General features: G+C 37.0%; 1 long non-coding RNA gene across 1 annotated transcript in view; it reads right to left on the reverse strand.

The window, feature by feature from the left end:
- Window positions 1–5,843: 5,843 nt before the first annotated feature.
- The window catches only part of LOC135363899 (uncharacterized), a 43,443-nt gene continuing 35,382 nt past the window's right edge, over window positions 5,844–13,904 (reverse strand). Inside the window, exon 2 of the long non-coding RNA XR_010410238.1 lies at window positions 5,844–10,783. This is a non-coding gene — a long non-coding RNA (uncharacterized LOC135363899). The remainder of the gene's footprint in view (window positions 10,784–13,904) is intronic.

Genomic DNA, 13,904 nt, shown 5'->3' on the forward strand with positions numbered 1-13,904 from the left:
CTCTTTGTTGTTTCATGTGATGGCTCATTTCATTTAAAGTGTATTTCCAGATTCTGTTGCATTTTAACAAAGCCCTGTGATTTGGGTGCAGTGTGTGCAATTGTTAGGAAGAACTTGGCTTCAGAGTCATTAGCTGCTGTTGGGCAAATCCTTAGGGCAGGGATGTACTCTTTCTGAGCCTAGTGCTCTCTGGTGTTCTTACCTATAAAAAGGGGTTAAAATGTGTTACAAGAATTAAACAACAAACAGTGAGCATTCAGTAAATGATGGCTGTCCATAATAGAGTGTTTTGGGTCTCAGATTCTAGGTGAATATCAATGGGTGCTCTTAACTTCTTTTCATTCTTTCAAAAAGAGGATGTGGGGCATCTGGGTGGCTCAGTCATTAGGTGTCTGCCTTCAGCTTGCGTCATGATCCCGGGGTCCTGGGATCGAGCCCCACATCAGGCTCTCTGCTCCGCGGGAAGCCTGCTTCTTCCTCTCCCACTCCCCCTGCTTGTGTTCCCTCTCTCGCTGTTTCTCTCTCTGTCAAATAAATAAAAATCTTAAAAAAAAAAAAAAAAAAGAGGATGTGATCTGGGTGGGAGGATGGGCAGAATGGGTGAAGGGAAGCGGGAGATACAGACTTGCAGTTACAGAATGAGTAAGTCATGGGAATAAAAGGTACAGGATAGGGAACAGTCGATGATATTGTAACAGCATTGCATGGTGACAGATGGTAGCTACAGTTGTGGTGAGCATGGCATAACATACAGAGAAGCTGGCTCACTGTGTTGCACACCTGAAACTAATGTAACATTATGTGTCGATTATACTCAAAAAATCCATTATGGTGCAGAAATTACATGAGATATCTGGGCAGAAAGAATTAGAGCACTGTGATAGAAGCTCTTAAAATCCTTATATTTCTACTGTTAGAACAATCAACATATATTCAGCACCTATTGAATGTTGAGATTCTGAAGCATGTTGGATCAGCTGAAAGTGATCACTCAGTAAAGTGAACGAGAGCCTTAATTCTGAGATAAAACTAGCAGGATCAAAATAGAGATGAGCTTTCATAACTTCGGGATGACTTCTTTTAAAAATAACACGCCATCAATAAAAACTGCATTTAACAGCAATTACGTTAATTGAGTCTAATGTGTGTGGTTGAAAACACTCAGACAACTCTTTACATATACCTCATATCCTGTGTAAGGCCATGTCTATTTCAGTATGGATACATATTTTATTACACATATTAACAATATCCTCCATAGTAGTAGGTCATAAATGTCTAAGAGAGAAGCCTCATGGGAAAATAAATACCAAAAAGTTCAAACTACGTATATACACATCCATCTTTTTTTTTTTTTTAAAGATTTTATTTATTTATTTGACAGAGAGAGACACAGCGAGAGAGGGAACACAAGCAGGGGGAGTGGGAGAGGGAGAAGCAGGCTTCCCGCTGAGCAGGGAGCCCGATGCGGGGCTCGGGGCTCAATCCCAGGACCCTGGGATCATGACCCGAGCCGAAGGCAGGCGCTCAACGACTGAGCCACCCAGGTGCCCCTACACACATCCATCTTTAAAATGTCTTTTTGAAGCAGCTTAAAGAAATAAACACTGAGGTATTACTTTGACAAAGTAGATCACAACATATTGAAATTTGTGCAGGGTTGCATATTGTCCTTTACTTACCACCCTGCTTCCCAAAAGGACACACAAAAACAGCTTATGAGCTGGTTAGGAATTCTCACTGCACCCACACAAAGGATAGAAACACATCATAAAGCAACAGATGAGTACATGTACATGATATTGGAAGTCATTTGTTTTTGTTTTTGTTTTTTTTATTCTTATGTTAATCCCCATACATTACATCATTAGTTTTAGATGAAGTGTTCCATGATTCATTGTTTGTGCATAACACCCAGTGCTCCATGCAGAATGTGCCCTCCTCAATACCCACCACCAGGCTAACCCATCCTCCACCACCCTCCCCTCCAGAACCCTGTTTGTTTTTCAGAGTCCATCGTCTCTCACGGTTTGTCTACCCCTCCGATTTCCCCCCCTTCATTCTTCCCCTCCTGCTATCTTCTTCTTCTTCTTTTTTTTTCCTTAACTATATTGCATTATTTGTTTCAGAGGTACAGATCTGAGATTTAACAGTCTTGCACAATTCACAGCGCTTACCAGAGTACATACCCTCCCCAGTGTCTATCACCCAGTCACCCCATCCCTCCCACCCCACCCCCCATTCCAGCAACCCTCAGTTTGTTTCCTGCGATTAAGAATTCCTCGTATCAGTGAGGTCATATGATACATGTCTTTCTCTGTTTGACTTATTTCGCTCAACATAATACCCTCCAGTTCCATCCACGTCGTTGCAAATGGCAAGATCTCATTCCTTTTGATGGCTGCATAATATTCCATTGTATATATATACCACATCTTCTGTATCCATTCATCTGTCGATGGGCATCTTGGCTCTTTCCACAGTTTGGCTATTGTGGACATTGCTGCTATAAACATCGGGGTGCACGTACCCCTTCGGATCCCTACTTTTGTATCTTTGGGGTAAATACCCAGTAGTGCAATTGCTGGATCATATGGTAGCTCTATTTTCAGGAAGTCATTTGTTTTTAAAGTGATAGAAAGGTGATCAGAGGGCATACAGTTAGGAAAATACTTTGTAGCAGAAATCTCACCTGATTGTTAAGGATTCAGATTGTGTCTGACAAAATCATGAAGCATTGCCTCTAAAGCATATTTGCATGTCTATGGCATAGGAATCATGTTTGGAAAGTTACTCTGAAGGACTAAGAGACCCACCTCACGGAGTTTCAGTTTGACATGGTAAGAGAGCCTTAGTCATAGAAGACGCCTGAATCTGAGCTCAGGGTCCATTCTGTCACTCACACTTGTTTCCTGCTCTGCTTTTATTGGCCCCATGTCTGAGTCCTAGAAGAATGTAGGCTTAATAAGTGCTAAATATATGTTGACTATGCTAGCATGAGAAATATGAAAGACTAAGAGATTGAAAGAGCTGTTCCAGTAAAGGCATGATCGAACATCAGAGACCTAAGCAATATTACTAGGGGGCCCCTCTAATCAACTGGGATATGAAGGGAGAAAGGATATTTTTTCCTACTTTGACCCAGACCACCCTTTGCCTTAATATCAAGAGGGGTCTAGTTGACAACACTTTATGGAGCAAAGATGCACCTGATGGGAAATTGCAGCACTCAGTGGAGTCTGGTGACACTCAGTGGGAGCCTGCTGTACCTGGTGGGACAGAGTCAATACAGTCCCACTGGAATACACTTATGCATGAACACTTGTTACACACTATTACTCTGAAAAGTCCTGAACGCCTTGGAACGCAGGGCCAGGACAGAGTGGATTTTTAAAGAGGTCTAAGGAGGGTCCAGCAGTCAAAAAAGAGATTTGAAGTATCAATGATTTTTAAGACCCCATTATATCTTCAGGTTGCTAAAGTCTGGGAAAGTCAAATTATAAAGGATTAAATTTTTGGATTTCCTTTTTTTTTTTTTTTAATTTTTTTTTGAGAGAGAGAGGGAGAGCACAGAGGGAGAGGGAGAGGGAGAAGCAGACTCCCTGCTGATCAGGGAGCCTGACACGTGACTCGATCCCAGGACCCTGGGATCATGACCTGAGCCGAAGGCAGATGCTTAACTGACTGAGCCACTCAGGCGCCCCAAATTTTCGTATTTCCAATTGTTTATAGGTTTTTGGTTTGAGTCTTCTAACTGACAGAGTTGAATAATTAGATTAAAGATAAAAATTAGTTTTCCCTTAAATATTTTATTTTGCAAGTTTTCCATTATACACGCTCATCTCCATGCACATAAATACATACAACTCTCTCCAATAAAAGTAAAATGTTCTAAGTATTTGTTCTTTGGTTGTAGAAAATGTACAGTTCTCTCCAATAAAAGTAAAACATTCTGAATATTCATCCTTTTATTGTAGTAAATAGGTAGTTACTAAAAATTATTTTCTAAAATATTTATCAGTTTTTTATGTAGCTTTACCCTCCAGCCCCCACTGGAATATAAATGTGAATATGGGTGCCAAAGATGATACTTCTAAGAGATAATTAAATTCTGGTTCAATTCACTTTAGACGAACTGGGAAGTGTCTTGTATTTTATCGCCTCTAGCTTCTCACACTAAAAGCAATCCCTAAAGAATTTGCTGCATGGAATGTTTTTTCTATCTAAAGCAACTGTTGGCTTTGACTCTATGACAGAATTGACCCCAGTTATATTTCTTGAAGTTCAAATATTTGGTATTTCTTCAATGAATAAACTACACTACAACATGCCCCAAGGGAAATTGTTTTAAAATAGAGAAGGGACAGATAAGAAAGTTGATCACATAACACACATGTTTGGTCTATTTTGCCCTCCAGTTTATTTTAGTGTTTTGGTCAAATGAAAGTAGATTGATAAATATATTTTAAAAATGAATTCTAGATAGATCATAGAATAAAAACTTTAAAATGATAGTGTAAAATAACCTAGAAGACAATGTGGGTATGTACAAAATATTGAGTCTGGAAATAGAAATATATTTATAGAATATATCTAAGACATAAATGAAAAGTTAAGGTGAGACTTTACAGAGAATAAAAAAATGAAAGAGAGGACTATAGAAGTGAATAGAAAAAATTCTGAAAACCAAAACATTATTGAAAGATAAGTGGCATACTGGAAAACATGGCTGATAAAACAAATCCTTTAAAAGAAGAATGAATTAAATAAGGCATGAAAACTTTGTAGAAAAATATTAATTTCCTCAAACAGCTAAATCTCCTTTATAACTAAAGAAATATAAAATAAAAACCTATAAATTTAGAATTCTCTTTACAAATACAATATTCAAACTTTGTGAGAGTGTGGGAAAAGAAACATTTATACATTGTTATTGGAATATAAGTTGATTCCACTTTTGCAAGAAACAGAAAAATACTCAACCTCTTATTACAAAATTCTGCATTCATGGATCTGTTATAAACATGACATGGAAAAAATAACCATATAAAACATGAAGTGAAAAAAACCTGGATTCACAAGGATACCTGCCTTATCTGTTGTATGATCTCAATTTTATAGTGAAAATGGGAAAAAAAATACAGCAATATTAACAATGGTTACCAGTATGAAAGGTAGTTTTAAATCAAGATAGGAACTGAAGGATTTAAATAATAGGGTTCTACATTTGTACACAAAATATCAGTTAATATATCTAAATCTATCTCATATCACATAAACATATAAATCCATTAATTAACACAGTAACTACCTATGTAACACCTACTATGTGACTGATACAATTTTCATGGATGGGTAGTATTGAGGGAGTACATTTTTCTTCTATTTTTCTTGTCAGGTAAAGAATATAGTCTTCTGTAAACAGATTGGAAGGTCCATAGTGACATAAAAATTGTATAAAGAATCTCTTTTTCAGGGTACCTGGGTGTCTCAGTCAGTTAAGCGTCCGACTCTTCATTTTGGCTCAGGTCATGATCTCAGGGTCCTGGGATTGAGCCCTGAGATAGTCTTTGGGCTCAGTGGGGAGTCTGCTTGAAGATTCTCTCCTGCTCCTCTCCCTGCTCATGTGTGCTTGCGCTCTCTTTCTCTTTCTCTCAAATAAATAAATCTTTAAAAAAATATATCTTTCTCTCTCCCCTTTACTGAGGTGAGTTTAGATAGCATTACCTTAGGATATTAGTATATTTGACATTATACCTTCTACATTAAGATTAGGCCATTAAAGTTTATATATGAATCAATGAGAGAAATGATGAATACCACACAATTTAGTATTTGTAGAGTTGAAAGAAAATTTATTACTAGCTGGTGATCAGTTACTACATATCACTGAGAAGGTCTATTACAAATGGTTCTTTTGTGACTTTAATCATATTTTTAGTGATTTTTCTGGTCTTTCCCTTACTATGGTGAATTACCACAAGATTTGCTTGGCAGGATTTGACATGTGATTACTTCCTTCTCCGTGATGTACTTTCTCTCGGTGACTTTCAGGCTCTGCTCCTACCAGGTTTTCCTCCCACCTCACTGGCATGCCTTCTTGGTTCCTTTTTTTCTTTTTTTTTTTTAATCCTCCTTTCTCAGACCTCTCACTGGTGGTATGACCCAGCGATTAGTTTGGGTCCTCAGCTCTATCCATATTCACCTCCTTGGTAATGTCATCCAGCCTAGCAGCTCCAAGTGCCTTTAAACACAAATGATTCCAAAATTTATATCCTTTAAATTCCATGTTCACATATCAAACCACCTTGGAAATATAAGGGATATTCACTTGGATATGTAACAGACACCTCAAACTTAATATGCCCCTAACAGAAACCATAATCTCCAGACTTCTGGCAACTCCCTCCCTAAGGAGGAAAAAAAAACCCCAAAAACGAAAACAAAACAAAACTTGCTTCTCTTGCAACCTTCTTTCTCCCAGGTAATGACACTTCCATTCTCCCAATTGCTCAGATCAAAAACTTTAGTCTTCCTTGACTTCTTTTTACTCTCACATTTCACATCTAGTCCATTAGGAAATCCCACTAGCTCTCCTTTCAGAAGATATTTCACTTTTGCTTAAGCTATCAATACTCTTCACCTGGATTATGGCAATTACCTTTTATTGGGTCTGTTTTTAACTTTGTACACTATAGTCTGCTCTAACTACATCAGCAAGAGCGATACTTTAGATTGTTCGTAAGACCTGCAAAGCCCAGGGTCTGGATCCCTGTTACCTCTCTGACCTCTTCACCTGCTACTTTCTCTCTGCTTGAAGCAGTGCCTCTTTTTTCCTTCTTGAAAATGCCAGTCATCCACTCACCTTAGGGCCTTTGCACTGTCTGTTTTCTCTGCCCCAGTACTTTCGTTCTCTAGATACCTGCATGGCCAACTTCCTAGCTCCTTTGAGTTTTTTCCCAAATGTGTCACCTTCTCAATGAAACTTACGTGGACTACTATATTTAAAATTACAACCAGTCGATCTGAACTTCTGAGATCCCTTCCCCTGCTTTATATTTTGCCATTAATGATACTTTTATATTTCTAGCATATTTTATCATTTATTTATTTTTCATGTTTGGTGCTTATTATTGGAAATTGTCCACTAAAAATAAGCCCCACAAGGTCAGGAATTTTTTTTTCTTTTTTGTTTACTTGCATATCCCAGTATAGAGAAGAATGCCTGCCATATGGTAGATACTCCAGAAATATCCATTGAGTGAATTAATGGACTATAAATGATTATAAGCTGTGATCATGTCTATGTGGGTAACTGCTGGATTCCCAGAGTCTAGCATATGGTTTAGCATTTAGTATACTATAGGAATATTTGCTGAATGAATGAATGGATGAATGAGAACGAGAAGTGGATTTATTAATCATGACACAACCTTTGGTCACAAGTCCATAGTTTATGATAGCATATATTTTTCTTTGTTTCTTCAAATTAATAATACTTACAAAGCCTTATAAGCTACACAAAGATAGTAAGTACTTAATGAGTTCCCATAGGGCATAACCATAGACTAAGAAATGGAGTGATGGTAATCACCTGCTGCTGCAGATGATGCTATGAACATGACCTGGTCCAAATGCTATCCCCGTCCTCTGAGAGTGGAGAGATCTCTCCTTGGCTACATTCTGAGTAATAAATTTTTTTCCCAGTAATTCTTAGTAGCTGTTTTTAACTTTTGTGGTGGTTTTCTCCCTCACTTTTATTTTGAAAATTTTAAAACCTATATACATTTTCTAATTGTAGACAGACATTGCATGGAAGATTCAAAGCTTTACAGATAGCTCTCTCTCTCTCAGGCAACTGCCTTGAACATTTTCTGTGGTTTCCCAGGATATAACCAATAAGGAGACAGTAACAACTCTCCATTTCCTACTCAGGGACTTTACTATTGGTAAATTCTGACCACCATGCTTTAGATTAGTAAAAACATAATTTACAAATTTGGGGGACTCTTGCTGTAGAAATTTTGGGGGGGGGCGCCTGGGTGGCTCAGATGGTTGGGCGTCTGCCTTCGGCTCAGGTCATGATCCCAGGGTCCTGGGATCGAGTCCCGCATCGGGCTCCCTGCTCCTTGGGAGCCTGCTTCTCCCTCTGCCTCTCTCTCTCTCTCATGAATAAATAAATAAATAAAATATTAAAAAAAAAAAAAAAGAAATTTTGGGGGACTCTTGCTGTAGAAATTTTCTAGTCCACAATTACATTTCAAAAGACTTCTAAACTATCACTAAACTGGAAACCACAGTTGGATAAAGTTTAGAGGAGGATTGTTGATGTTCACCCATAGCTGCCCCATAAGTGGTGTTTATCTACCTGCTTGGTCATCAGAGTTCATGGGGAGTGGTAAGGTGATGGTGACACAGAGTGAGGCTATAAGGAAGATGTGTGATTTCCCATGATGACACAGAGACTGACATCTGGCAGGGCTGACTGAGAGTTTGGCAGTTTTTTTATCACTCAACTCCTCTTACCCTGAAAAGCTTCATGGATATTTCAACTACATTGACTATTCCTTTACCCCTGCTCCTTGGTAATGTGTTTCTTTCCTTAGCTCTACATGTTTGTTTCAATGTAATCAAAACTAAGATAAACAATTTGGCTCATAGGGTTTCTAGGAGCAAGCACACTGTAAACACGTTTGATGTAAATGAATCAGAATCGTTACTTGGTGCACACAACATTTCTTATTTAAATTCATTTATACTGTCTTAACAAAATCCCAATAGGAACTAGACCTCTACACCAAACCTTTTTGATATGATATGATATCATATCATATCATATGTATATATATATTTAAGATAATCTCAAATAGTGGAGAAAAAGGATGAATAAGCAGTTGGGGTTTCTTCTATTTAGGCAACCAGGTCAAACTGGCCCTGTGCATGAACACCATTTATGGCTTGGTTTTATAAACTAAATTCTGTGATTACAGTAAAAATCCAGCTCTGAACAGGAGGCTTTTTTGTAAAGGCATGTCCTGCAAGAGTCAGACAATTCTGAAATAGATTCCAGCTATTTAGATTATCTCAACCCAAGAACAACTAAATACTGCCATGAAAAGGACTATCAGTAGTAAATTCTGGGTTGGAGTTGCAGGTACATAAAAGCCAAATCCTTAAAGAGCCCTCCCATTCAGCAGGAGCTTGGAAAGGATAGTAAGAGGAAGAGATTAATTCTCGCTCGTGGTTTTAACTGGCCCAACTACCTCAATTCCCTTGGTGTCTCAAATTATTTCAAGCATGAGAATGAATATTTGCTAGATGTGCATATTTCCCAGTTGGAAAAGATAGTCCTTTTCCAGGAAAATTTAAAATTTGCCAGTTTTGAGATAAACTTTTTATGCATTTCCTCAGTAGTCATAATTGTTCGTGGATTGTGTATTTTGTTTCACAGTTAGCTTTTTTTGCCTTTTTATTTTTATTTTTTTAAATTTTTATTGAAATTCCAGTTACTTAACATGAAGTGTAATATTAGTTTCAGGTGCAGAATTCAATGATTCATCACTTACATACAACACCCAGTGCTCATCACACGTGCCCTCTTTAATCCCCATCACCCATTTAACCCATCCCCTGCCCACCTTCCTTCTGGTAACCATAGTTTGTTCTCTGTAATTAAGAGTCTGTTTCTTAGTTTGTCTCTCTTTTTTATTTTCCCCCATGTTCATTTGTTTTGTTTCTTTTTTTTTTCAAGTTTTTATTTAAATTCCAGTTAGTTAACATATGGTTCAATATTAGTTTCAGGTATAGAATTTAATGATTCATCACCTACTTATAACACCCAGTTCTTATCACAACCAGTGCCCTCCTTAATACCTGTCACCTATTTAGCCCATCCCCCAGCCACCTCCTCTCTAGCAACCCTCAGTTTTTTCCCTGTACTTAAGAGTCTGTTTTATGGTTTGCCTCTCTCTTCCCCCCTCTATGTTCATCTGTTTTGTTTCTTAAATTCCACATATGAGTGAAATCATATGGTGTTTGTCTTTCTCTGGCTGACTTATTTCACTTAGCATAGTACTCTCTAGTTCCATCCACATCATTGCAAATGGCAAGATTTCATTCTTTTTTATGGCTGAGTAATATTCCTGTGTGTGTGTGTGTGTGTGTACATACACACCACACCTTCTTCACCCATTCTTCAGTTGATGGACATTTGGGCTCTTTCCATAATTTGGCTATTGTTGATAATGCTGCTATAAACACCTGGCTGTATGTATCCCTTTCAATCAGTATTTTTGTATCCTTTGGGTAAGCACCTAGTATTGCAATTGCTGGATTGTAGAGTACTATTTTTAACTTTCTGAGGAACCTCCATACTGTTTTCCAGAATGGTTGCACCAGTTTGCATTCTTACCAATAATTTAAGAGGGTTCCCCTTTCTCCGCATCCTCACCAACATCTGTTGTTTCCTATGTTGTTAATTTTAGCCATTCTGACAGGTGTGAGGTGATAGCTCACTGTAGTTTTGATTTGTATTTCCCTGATGATGAGTGATGTTGAGCATATTTTCATGTGTCTGTTAGCCATCTGTATGTCTTCTTTGGAAAAATGTCTATTCATGCAAAGGAATGAAACTGGACCACTTTCTTACACCATACACAAAAATAAATTCCAAATGGATTAAAGGCTTAACTGTGAGACAGGAAACCATCAAAATCCTGGAGGAGAACACCGGTGGCAACCTTTTTGACACTGGCAGTAGGCAGCTTCTTACTAGATATGTCTCCTGAGGCAAAAGAAAGAGCAAAAATAAACTGTTGGGACTTCATCAAAATAAAAAGTTTCTGCACAGTGAAGGAAACAATCAACAGAACTAAAAGGCAACCTATGGAATAGGAGAAGATATTTGCAAATGGCATATCTGATAAAGGGTTAGTATCTAAAATATATAAAGAATGTATAAAACTGAACACCCAAAACCAAATAATCCAGTTTAAAAAATGGGCACAATGTTTTGCCTTTTTATAAATGCAAGCAGGTACAGATATTTCTATAGATTATTTCATTTTCATTACACAGCATAAAGTATTATTTAAAGTATACAAAAATACTCACAGAGCAACATGGTAGATAACCAGTTGGCAATTTCCTTTAACCATAGTAATCATCACTATATTGCTAATTAATTTGGTACTATTCTTAGCTATATACTATGTTAACTAATGAAATGAATAATAGTACATATCAATCTCTAAAAATTAGATTGAACAATTTCATTGTCTAGGTAAATAAGTTTCCTTAGTTTAACTCTGTGCCCAGCATTATCTTCCAAAGCACAAATATTTTAAAACAATTTATTTAAGTCTATTCCATTTTTACATGCTTATAATATATTCTCTCTTAATACTCACATATTTTAAATTATACATTTGAATTTGATTTTCATTTGAACATCTGACCAAAAGCAAATCATTTCAAGTATAAATATTTAATCTCTCAAGAAGAAATGGATTTATTTTCCTTCAGTGTACATGTATGCTATATATGTTTCATTTGGACATTCTTGTCTATCAAGACTTAACAAATCTATCCAAAAAAATACTTTGTATAAAGATAAATACTAATTCTGATTAGGTAGCAGTTGAAAACCTAAGCCAAAATTCATTTTGTCATCTGATATTATGTCAAATTACTTTTTTTTTTACTTGCACAAATTTTTATTTTCTAAGATTTTGTTACAATTTTATTTTTATTTTTTAAAAGATTTTATTTATTTATTTGACAGAGAGAGAACAAGAGAGCACAGGTGGGGGGTGGGGGCAGAGGGAGAGGGAGAAGCAGACTCCCTGCTGAGCAGGGGCCCCCATGCAGGACTCCATCCCAGGACCCTGGGATCATGATCTGAGCCGAAGGCAGACACTTAACTAAATGAGCCACCCAGGTGCCCCAATTTGTTACCATTTTAATATGCATTTAGGTTTATTACTGTTCATACTGAACTTTAGTCTTTGATCTTGTGTCATTTTAAAATTTATTATTGAAAATATAAAATGTTTACATGTTTAAAATCAAAACTATATAAGAAGATCTATTTAGGAATCTTACTTCCTATTGCCATCCTTTCCTGTCTGTCGCATGTACCTTCTATAGGTAAGCTTTTTCATTAGAAAAATAAGTGTATGCTTTTATTTCTTTTTTCGTGTGTGTGTATGTATATTATATGCACTTTTTCACTTTGCTTTTAGCATTTAATAATATATTACTTTTATTACTTTTAAAGGATTCTCTTGAACTGTAAGTTTGTGTGTGTGTGTGTGTCTGTGTGTGTGTGACAGAGAGAGAGAAAGAGAGGGAGAGATGAAGCTATGTAGTTGAATATACTTTTCTTAAAATAAGGCTGCTGGGTGAAGGATTTTTTTTCAACCTTAAACAAGTAGTAAATTGGGTGACATTTGGCCTTTATAACAGATGAAAACCAGATGAGAATTTCTTTCTGCTCTAACCTCTGATGATTAGACAAACTCAGTTTCTTTAAATTCTGTGCTCAATATTTACACTGAATCTTTTTTTTTAAGATTTATTTATTTTATTTTATTTTATTTTATTTTATTTTTTATTATGTTATGTTAATCACCATACATTACATCATTAGTTTTTGATGTAGTGTTCCATGATTCATTGTTTGCATATAACACCCAGTGCTCCATGCAATACATGCCCTCTTTAATACCCATCACCAGGCTAACCCATCCCCCCACCGCCCTCCCCTCTAGAACCCTCAGTTTGTTTCTCAGAGTCCATAGTCTCTCATGGTTTGTCTCCCCCTCCAATTTCCCCCCCTTCATTCTTTCCTTCCTGCTATCTTCTTCTTCTTCTTCTTTTTTTTTTTTTTAACATATAATGTATTATTTGTTTCAGAGGTACAGGTCTGTGATTCATCAGTCTTACACAATTCACAGCGCTCACCATAGCACGTACCATCCCCAATGTCTATCACCCAGCCACCCATCCCTCCCACTCCCCACCACTCCAGCAACCCTCAGTTTGTTTCCTGAGATTAAGAATTCCTCATATCAGTGAGATCATATGATAATTGTCTCTCTCTGGTTGACTTATTTCGCTCAGCATAATACCCTCCAGTTCCATCCACGTCGTTGCATATGGCAAGATTTCATTCCATTTGTTGGCTGCATAATATTCCATTGTATATATAAACCACATCTTCTTTATCCATTCATCTGTTGATGGACATCTTGGCTCTTTCCATTGTTTGGCTATTGTGGACATTGCTGCTGTAAACATTGGGGTGCACGTACCCCTTCGGATCCTTACATTTGTATCTTTGGGGTAAATACCCAGTAGTGCAATTGCTGGTATTAGAAGTCCTAGCTACAGCAATCAGATAACAAAAAGAAATAAAAGGCATCTGAATCGGCAAAGAAGAAGTCAAAATCTCACTCTTTGCAGATGATATGATACTTTATGTGGAAAGCCCAGAAGACTCCACCCCAAAACTGCTAGAACTCATACAGGAATTCAGTAAAGTGGCAGGATATAAAGTCAATGCACAGAAATCAGTGGCATACCTATACACCAACAACAAGACAGAACAAAGAGAAATTAAGGAGTTGATCCCATTTACAGTTGCACCCAAAACCATAAGATACCTAGGAATAAATCTAACCAAAGAGGAAATGAATCTGTACTCAGAAAACTATAAAATACTCATGAAAGAAATTGAGGAAGACACAAAGAAATGGAAAAACATTCCATGCTCATGGATTGGAAGAACAAATATTGTGAAGAGGTCAATGCTACCTAGAGCAATCTACACATTCAATGCAATCCCTGTCAAAATACCATCAACTTTTTTCAAAGAAATGGAACAAATAATCCTAAAATTTGTA

Source organism: Mirounga angustirostris, unplaced genomic scaffold (assembly GCF_029215605.1).
Source record: "Mirounga angustirostris isolate CCGP_5_RB_7025 unplaced genomic scaffold, mMirAng1.0.hap1 SCAF_3, whole genome shotgun sequence".
In the NCBI taxonomy this organism is placed as follows: domain Eukaryota; kingdom Metazoa; phylum Chordata; class Mammalia; order Carnivora; family Phocidae; genus Mirounga; species Mirounga angustirostris.